This window comes from Rhipicephalus microplus, chromosome X (assembly GCF_043290135.1).
Source record: "Rhipicephalus microplus isolate Deutch F79 chromosome X, USDA_Rmic, whole genome shotgun sequence".
NCBI classification, from domain to species: Eukaryota; Metazoa; Arthropoda; class Arachnida; order Ixodida; family Ixodidae; genus Rhipicephalus; species Rhipicephalus microplus.
The window spans coordinates 49,573,271-49,581,595 of NC_134710.1; the positions used below are offsets into that span (position 1 = coordinate 49,573,271).

An 8,325-nucleotide genomic window follows, 5' to 3' on the forward strand; every position below is an offset into this window, starting at 1 on the left:
CGCACTAGGGACAGGATATTGCTATCGCAGTCAACTCTTAAAGCAAAAGCTTAAGGGTCCCCTGATTTTCTTACCCTTCAATGTACAATTTAATTCTTGCATAGGCTTCTCACAGACCAACAATATCACACTCCCCTGATAACTTTCTTTTTTTATCCTAAACATCTGTACCTTAACATTTTACGCCATCCTTTGGTCATATGATTTGGTTATCGAAGATCTGAGGGCTGAAAAGGCAATGGTATTTTTTATGATCTTAGTGGGTTAACCGAAGGATTGCTAGGGTTTCAGTGTATGAGAGCACTATTTCAACAGGTTTGTTCATCACCGAAACCCAACCTTAAATCCAAAAAGTGTAACATACTTTGCAATGGCATTTCACATGTGCATTTCAGGCTAAGTCCTTTGTCCTAACAGGTTTTGAGAATGTTTATTGTATTGATATCAAAGTTGCTCTTTTCTACAGAAATGACAGAGGTGGAAGTGCTGTGCTGATTGTGTCATTTTGCGCTAATCTGACCTGCTGCGCCAGGCTGCGGATAAACAGCGATTCTCGCAATATTTGTCGATTGGAAGTGAAAACCTTTAAATGTAGTCAGTGATTATTGTCGACTGAGCAATAATGAGTGTTAGCTACACTAAGGACACGACGGCATTCATATCCAGTGGGATTCAATCGTGTTGTAACTCTGTTTATTCTTGGGGCTTGCTAGCGCTCGCCTCATTGCTCTTATCGCTGTGCTTGCCCCGCAAAAGTGGTGGCACTAACATGAATAACTTCATTATCTAGTAATACAGTGAAACCTCGATAATTTGTACCAGCTGGAAACGTGGCACGATCATGCACTAAAAGGCAGTGCGCACTTACAAGTGCAAATATGCATCATCTCTTGACATGTCCTATCGCCACCATAAACACAGTAACATAGTAGAAGTTGTCCCAATTTCTCTCCAGAAAGTCTTTTCTTTCTTTTTGCAGAGTGCAGAAAATGTACTGGCACTCTCACACAATTGTTTTATAGTGCGCAGTGGCGATGCCTAGGAGCAGTTTGAAACTACTACAGGGTCCAAGATACACAGCGATTGAAATAACAGATCGGACACTATCGGCCTTCCGTGATAATATGTGCGCTTCTCCACCATGGTGTGATACTAAGCGACAACTGACAGTCTCATTGAAAAACCGTGCATTTGCAGCAATGGCATGCAGCACGGGGCCTATGCTGCCTATGCCATTGCTGCCAGGCGGCGTTCTGTACCACGTGCACGAATTTTCTGTGTGGATTGCTCGACCCCACTTCGCTCCAGACCGAGCACAGATGACCAGAGTAGTTAGTGTGTTTAATTAGCATGGCAAATAAACTTCCACCAAGTGACGTGCGTCGCAATTATTTCTACTCAGTTTCACAGATCGGGTGTAATTCTGCGGAGGCTAGCGAGATTCCTTGCAGTAGACAAGTTCACATAAAGAAATAGTTCCATCTTTTTACCACATAGAATGTATTTTTTTTTTTCGTTTCAGGCTGAGTATGAAATGGGCATGTTTTGTATCACACGCACACACTTGCACCAACACACATGCATACACACACTCAAATTTTCAGGTGGTAAGTCTGGTAAGCTCATTAGTACTGAAAGTTTAGTGAAAAGCATTGGAATTTTTTTTTAACAGAGATAATTTTGATTGGTGATGATGTTTGACCCTAGAATGCTGCTCCAAAACTAACTCGCATTGCTCTAAAACACACCTTTTCGGGCTCCACACCTGCTCTAAAAATCCCCTTTTACTGTTCCGAAGCTGCTTCAAAATAGCATTATATACTTGTTTTTGTAGTTGCCCCAAAACAGCCCCACTGCGGTGGTCTAGTGGCTAAGGCACTCGGCTGCTGACCCGCAGGTCGCGGGTTCAAATCCCGGCTGCGGCGGCTGCATTTCCGATGGAGGCGGAAATGTTGTAGGCCCGTGTACTCAGATTTGGGTGCATGTTAAAGAACCCCAGGTGGTCGAAATTTCCGGAGCCCTCCACTACGGCGTCTCTCATAATCATATGGTGGTTTTGGGACGTTAAACCCCACATATCAATCAATCAGTTGCTCCAAAACACTGAAGTCCACTTCCAACCCTGAAATGATCAACTCAACAAAGTGCCTGAATACATTATACAAGAGCCTGAGTTCAGATGGCTTTCTATTCAATTGTCTTGTCAAGCTCGTCCAGGAAAATGTTGCGGAGAGCTGGCACCGCTTTCCGTCCTATGCGCAGCCCCGATTTTATTACAGACATTCCCTTCCACAGAAATCCCGCATTGGTTTACTGCCCCTCCACCCTCCCCCATCCCTTTTTATAGTGGATGCTTATGATCAGTGTTATTATACCTATGTCTGCTAGAAGTAGCTATTTGGTCTGGTAATACATTCTTCAGTTTTGTCTTATTAGTGGGCCTAAAGGTTGCAGGATCAAATCCCGACCACATTTTTGATAGAGGCGAAAATGTCCAAAGCCTGTGTACTTGGCTTTAGGTGCATGTTAAAGAACCCAAGATGGTCCGAATTTCCGGAGCCCACCTCTATTTACAGCATCCCTCATAGTCATATCGTGGTTTGGGAATGCTAAGCCACAGCAATCATGTCTTAGTTAGTGGTAATTATTCATACTATTCAACCCATCAACTGTAATTCTTTATAAAAGACATGTTGCAAGCATGTGTTATTTATTATTCTATTAAATCTACACCGTGTTCTTTGATAAAGCCTTAGGTTTATAGTGGTATTAAGATCACATAACATGACGGATTACACAGACGAGTGCTCCTTTTTTTTGCATCTTAGCAGTGATAAACACATTCATCAGTATCCCCTTGCTAACCTTCACTTCACTTGCTAGTTTCTGAAGCAAGAACTTGTTTAATAGGTCAGCAGCACTAGCTTTTACTTTCGCCTGCTTCAAAGGCACTCGTTTGATGTTCTTGTTCATAGCTGCTGTTCTCTTCTCTAAGGACATTCCTTCTGTCATATGTGGGAATTGAGGCCGGTCCGCTGCCTTTGCGCGGGCTTTGTCGCCGATTTCTTCGTTCTCATGTCCCGACATGTCTCCCCTCCTCCGCTGTCTGCCGCGCTGGGGGAGCAAAGTGACGTTTAACCCCCTCACCCTGTAGCGGATGTTGACTATGGCGCCGCGCGTGGAGTCTCCCGGGAGGTTTTTGCGCGCTGTGTCGGGAGCGGGCTGGGAGGCCTCTCCAGGGACGACATGGGGGTAAGCACGCTTTTCCCTCCGTCAGCTCCCTGTGGGGCTGGTTCGGACTTCGCCAAGAGTGCCTTGCGCCCGCGGCAAACGCTTACCTTATGTCGCCCCCCCCCCCCCCCCCCCCCCTCCGAATGCTAGGCCGAAGGGTGGTACGGTGTCCTAGTGCGTGGCCTAGCTACGCCAACCCGTCTCCCTTCGAAGCCAACACGAGTGCCTTTGCCCTCGCTCGAGCAACCGGGCCTTGGTCCTGGTGTCTCCGTGGATCACCTTTACCACGGAGACGTGCTCGTGGCACCCTGTGTTGTACTTTTATGCCTGTGGCGTAGGTAAGCCCATTTGCTTTTGCGCCGCGCCTTTGCAACGGGCTGTACTGCGTTTTGGTGTTGCCACAGACAATAAAGTGTTGCGACTTTGAGCAGTATCGTGTTCTCGCCACGGCGACGGTTAACGCGTGCCCTGTGGCTCGCTAAGACCGGACCCACGTTAGTGGCCGTTACTCCTTCGGGATACGTGTCACTACACATAACAATAAAGAAACCTCTTTTGTCAGACAAAACTACCATGAGGTCAGAAGTAGCAAGAAAGTTGATGACTGATCTGGTGCTCTTTTCGCAGGATGACGGTCGAGCCAGCTTTGACAAGGCGTTGATGCGCTCTCGCAGCACACCGACCTGGAATCTTCACACGCTGGGGCCGCTATTGTCTTTAACAGCATTAGCAACTCTACTGGCAGTAACTGTGGCACGGGACAGAATTTGGGACCAGGACAAAGCAAGCATTCTTCTTCTAGAGGAATTCGCTAAAATTATCCTCCACGAAGAAGCAATGGTTAGAGTGCTCGGCTGCTGACCTAAAGGTTGCGAGTTCGTACCTGGCCGCAGTGGCTGCATTTCGATGGAAGCGAAATGGTCGAGGCCTGCGAACTGTGCGATGTCAGTGCACGTTAAAGAACACCAGATGGTCAAAAGTTCCGGAGCCCTATGCTACGGCATCTCTGATAATCATATCTTGGTTTTGGGACATAGAATCCCAGATATTATGGTTGCTAAAATTCAGCACACTACTCTATGCCGTACCTGACTTTTTTGTGTTTGAAGGCAAAAAAGGGCATGTCTGATGCCAAAGTCATTCTGTTGCCTGGTTGCTCACAGAAGTTTCTCGACGCATAAACAATCCTTGAACAGTCGTGCCTGATACCAATACTCTGCATTAAGTGCTCGGCACATCCTCTTGCAGTGACAAACATAAAAGCACAGTCTCTCTTGTAACTTGTCTACGCGCTCTTAAAGGGACACTAAAGAGCAATTTTTCATGTATTATTATAGTGCAATTTCATAATGCCAAAATTACCACTCTTAGCACGACACAACGCTTACTGAGCGAGAAAACGTGTTAAGAGAAAATGTGGGGTGGCGACGCCACCTCGAGATTCCCACATCAAACACCTTGACAAAAGAAATTCTGAAGGCATCTACTAAATCCTGCGTAGCTTCCAATCGATGAAAATGAAGTACATTGTAATCTGTGGTTGTCACAGGCTTAGCACACGTTTCACAAAATTTTATCGAACCAATGCCAAGAAAATACAGTAACCACATTTAGAAATTTCCTAGGTTACGCACGGTGATTTTGCCGCGAAGTTTTAAAATAAAACCTATACCTTGATTTTCTCTGCTTATAATGAACTCATCAATGCGATACATATTGCATTAGACTTCTTGGAGTACAGTTTGTCAATCTAAACCAAGCCAATGTTCCTCTTCAGTGTCCCTTTAATACTACAATAGATCAGTACAAACTCGCCCGAACTTCTGTGCTTCTAAACCTTAGGTTTATATAAATTATATTGATTACAATTTTTGTCATTTAGGATGAGTTCTGTATTACATTTGTTTGTAAATTACTTTTAATGTAAACACATACCTTTTTAGTTGGTTCTTTCCATTATTTTCCTTTCTATATGCCGTGCTATATTATTTGCCCACTTCTTTTTTTTTTGTTATTTAACTGCTCTTTGCCATCAAATGATGATTATCAAGGAGGAAGAGGAGGAATAAATGAGGAAGAACAGGGAGGTTAGCGGATGTCAATATTGATGTTTATCAATATTGACAAATGACTAATAGGAGGTCCTCCTGACAGATTTGGAATTCTTGGACGTCCTTTTGTATTAACGATGAATAAAGAATATATTGAATTAAATAAAATCAAAACTGCATATATTGAACTTAAAAAACAAAACAAATCACTTTGATATATCATAGAAATAAGTATACAGCTTTTAAATATCTATTATATTTTTGATCCAAACCTCAGTGTGGAAGTTGGCTTGGTGGCACTGTTTCACAAAAAAGTAATATAGCCGCTTTCGTAGCAGTTTGTGGGGATTTTTGTTGGTTTATCTTGCTTAAGTTGAGTTCAAGTTGCATGCAGGAGCAATTATGCGGGAGAAGATACATCATTGAGACAAACAGCACGTCACTATGTTTATATGCAGTTGCGTGTACTCATCGGGAGCCTGAACTCCACTTACAAATGCGTGCAGAAAGACATCCTTTGTGGAGAGAAAAAGCCAATTTTTTTGCAAGGAAGGTCAACTGCTTGAAGCGTTTCAGGCTGTTTAATGTGTGGAATGTCCCTGCTATTTTTGTATGATGTCCCGTAGGTGTTTTTACGAAATGACCTTAAAGTGTTGCCATTTTCTAAAATAGTTCTATATAAGAAATAATCCACCTCTTCCATTTTCCTGTGCTGCTCTTTGCCGTCTTGGTAGGGACCAGGAGAACCAATATTACCAGAAGTAAGGCCTCAGGGTGGAGATGTTTCGAGACTTTTCCACTAAGGGAAAGGCCCATGCGCTTTAGCATCATGAAATAGGCTGCTTTGATTTATCCTAGTTCGATGTAGTCAGGTTTTACTGCAGTGTATGCCTTTTATAACTGAAATTTCAGCTGTCAGTACAATTGTAGCAGTTTGATGCTATTTCACTGTGTCCAATAAATCTGAAATGCTATTTTTTTTATTTATTTACAACGTAATGTAGCCCATGTGGCCCAAGCAGGAGTGGCAGGGTACAAAATAAATAAACGTACAATGCGCAGTCGAAAATCTCAAACAAAAATGATGCATAGTAATAGTTAATGTATAACTAATGCTAGTATCATTAATTGACTATAATTGCCACCACTTCACAAGGCCCACCCAAAATAGTGAACTAGCGCTCCAGCTCAGTGGAGGGCTATAAGATAACACGCATTCAAGCTTCTCTGGTGTCAGAAGCATGCTTTTTGAATAAGTGTGCAGTGTATTGGAAGGAATGAAGTCAAGCGTGGTTCCTGCAGTATCAGCCACGGTCTGATGCACTATACTGTAGACCTTTTTACCCTTAAGGAGGTTTCAAGCAAGCAAGGCACTAGTTTACCTTACCGAACTAAGCAATCCCGATGGAGTCGGTCAGTGAAGGCTCTCGCACAGAGTGGCTTCCCAATGAAAAGAGGGCAATTTGTTGGTTGTACTATACGAACGGGTACTGTTCGACGTGCTGTATCGTCTAAAAGTACTTTAAAAAGATGATACGCGTTTGGACTTATGAGCAAAGTTCGGTGTCCGAAGAGCAACTCAAGCCCTCTTCCAGAAAGTGTCATAGTAAGACGTCTGGAAGCCTCCAGGGAACACAGGTATGCTAACCAGAGGGATGAACCGGAAGGTGATATCGAAAGAAAATGGGATAACTTTTTGAGTTCAGAAGGGAAGCATCCAATCTGACCAGAGAAAAGATTAGAAGAAAGGGGGCCCTATGGATGGCAAAAGTAAACAAAAAGGATAGAAAGGCAGCTGCAAAGTTTTGGAACCATCTCAATTGTCTGAGTAATAATACAAGCATGGAACAGAAGTTTATAACTACAGTTCAAGGGATTAGGCTTTTTTAAAAAGGAAGGAGGCAATGGAATATATAAGAACAATGATGACAGAAAATTTTAAACACTATGTAAGTGCTGCATGCACCATACTGAATTAGGATGGGCCAATTAGCACAGTGTCTCCACTGGGACACCGAGAGTGAGAAAGGGCAAATGAGGGTTCCTAATAGCACATTAACAGGCCCTGACGGCATCCCAATCATGCTAATAAACTAGGACCAAACTCTAAGCGAACACTAAGAGAGGCACCGAGCAAAGCAGTAATGAATGGTGAAGCCCCGAGTGGGTGGAAACTAAGCAGGATGAGCACAGGGGGCCAAAGCTGATATGAACAACTACCGTCTTATAACGGTGACATCAATGGTTTACAGGCTGGTGATGCAGATAGTAAAGGAAAGGCTACAGACATGAGTGGAAAATGAGGGGGTTCTGGGAAAACTACAAAATTGGTTCCATAAACGAAGGAGGTTGGGGGACAATCTGTTTATTGAGGCAGTGTATTCAAATAGCAAAAAAGAATGCAGGCCTCTGTGGCTAAGCGAGCTTACGATAGTGTGATTGAAGAAGACTTTTGGGGAATGCTGGACGTACTGTAGGTGGAATAACTAATCTTCTAAAGGATATCTGTAAAAGTAACAAGGTAGTTATATAATGAGAAGAACAGGTATACAAACCTCTATATATAGATACGTGGACTTCGACAGGGATGTCTCTTGTCACCTTTGTTATTTATGCTGTCTACAGGGACTAGAAGCCAAATTAGAGTGGAGTCAACTCGGCTTCAGCTTCTCTTTTGCCAAGCAAGGAAAACTCGTTGAACATTCATTACCAGCATTTATGTATGCAGAATATATAGTAATAATAGCCGACAACAACAAAGATCTGCAGGGATTGATAGACATCTGTGGTAATGAGGGAGATAGGTTAAATTTGAAGTTCAGTAGGGAAAGATCGGCAATCATGATAATTAATTATAACAAAGGTAGTGAGCATAAGATACAGGAAGTCACGCTAAAACTAGGATATAAAAAGAAAGTAAAAAAGAGAAAGAACCACTGTCAACAATGAGAACGAAACCAACTGTCCGTGTACGTGACATTCTTGTCAGAGCAAAAACAAACACCCCCAAAATTCAATCAGGGTGCCATCCCTGCGGAAAAGC

The 8,325-nt window shown here is 43.2% G+C and overlaps 1 protein-coding gene across 1 annotated transcript in view; it reads left to right on the forward strand.

Annotated features, from left to right (window-relative positions):
* The window catches only part of LOC119176020 (uncharacterized), a 33,902-nt gene extending 27,646 nt beyond the window's left edge, over positions 1-6,256 (forward strand). Inside the window, exon 5 of the mRNA XM_037427123.2 lies at positions 3,859-6,256. The gene's annotated coding sequence lies outside the window, so the exon portion shown is untranslated. The remainder of the gene's footprint in view (positions 1-3,858) is intronic.
* The last annotated feature ends 2,069 nt before the right edge of the window (positions 6,257-8,325 follow it).